Raw genomic sequence first — 1,650 nt, 5'->3', positions numbered from 1 at the left:
TGTTTGTCATTCTGTGATTTCAGTCTTTAGCAATAATTGTTTTCTTGGTTTGATTTGAAGGTTTTCATTGTTTAATAGAGCGAGAAGGTTTGAGTCCAGTAGAAGATTATTCTGATTTCTGCATCGATGCATCCGAAGTGGCAATACTCTAAAACTTTTTTTTAAATTACTGAACCCAATTAAAAAATGAGTCTATTTACTTGTTCTGAAAGACATAAGTAGATGAAGAAACACATATTTGCTGTCTTCTTTTAGTATAACCTTATCARGATTCCTTACACTTGAGTTTATGTATTAGAAGACTTTTGCACTTTGAAGAAATRATAGCAAGACCTTGATAAGAACCCAGCAGCGCAGCAGTTTTCTTTTTCTTTCAAAGATTATGCACCTTTTTTATTCAATATTGTTTAACAGTGATATCTCGTTTGTGATATCGGGAAGTTTAACAGAGTTTATCAGTACAGCAGATATCAATGTGAAGCGTAAAAGCATGACTTGACTCCCACAGCCCTGGGGCYGAGTTGGGTTCAGTCAAGTTCACCTTTTATCAAATAGACTCTGTTGGYGTGAAAACAAGCAAACTAGAGAATCCACCAAGAATATGATTCCGACTGAATAAGTTTTACCRCAACAATTGCATCTTCACACCTGTGGGGAAAGTTAAAAAAATCTATTTGTTGCCTCCTATTTTACTARTGAGAGGTTAAAAGATCTGTCTTTAGATTATGTAATATCCTAAGTAAATTGGTCYAAAATGTATCAATTGGCCCAGATTTTCCTTAATTTTTGTGATAATTACATATGAAACCCATCTCATCTTCCTCCCCAAAGGCTTGAAAATCAGCCRCTGTCTACTCTGCAGTGTTCATGGTTARCAATAGTCACCTTCACTGTTTCCAACTTAATGACTTTTCAGACAAAAACATCAGAATCGCCAGGTCAGGCTTTTTAAAGGTCGATGATCTGCCTGAAAACTGCAATCGGTGCACCGCTACTAAAATGTGGACCGCTTTAATGCTTTGGAATTTATAATAGGTTTGCATTTTAATTTAAAAAAAAATTGCATGTGATACTCTGATACTGCCAGTTTAGTTTTTTTCTTTCTTTCTTTTTTTAATCAAAAGGCACTACATTAATATGAACCAACYAGCTGGGTTTTTGTAGGTTCTGGACACGGAAAACGATAAAAACTGAATGTTTTGAGTTTGGGAAGGAAAAATAATGGAATTACATCATGTAGGATTAAAATGTGATTGTCTAGAAACGGGTCCCTTTAACAAGAGAGATGTGTAATTTTATAAACAAAATAATATCCACTAAGAAGCAGAATGTTGTAGAATATGTTGATGTGATCTATTGAATTTGGGATTTTACTACTAATTGAAGGGCTTGTCACGCTTTAGCTGAGCACCGAGTTAGCTCACTSTTATAACAATAGTTACAATAAAATATACCATGACGAAAAATAAGTTTTATCAACACTAATTATATCCCTAAATCAACAAAAARACATTACTAGCCAATTTATCAGTGTTGTATCAGAAGTGGTGACTCAACCTAATGTTAGCCAGACACTTCAACAAGCTGCTTCCTATGCTAAGATCCGTGATACAAGAAAGTTACAAGTTTTTGCTCAAATAGCCCTTTTAG

This window comes from Poecilia reticulata, linkage group LG2 (assembly GCF_000633615.1).
Source record: "Poecilia reticulata strain Guanapo linkage group LG2, Guppy_female_1.0+MT, whole genome shotgun sequence".
NCBI classification, from domain to species: Eukaryota; Metazoa; Chordata; class Actinopteri; order Cyprinodontiformes; family Poeciliidae; genus Poecilia; species Poecilia reticulata.
Note: the sequence above shows the minus strand (reverse complement) of the source record.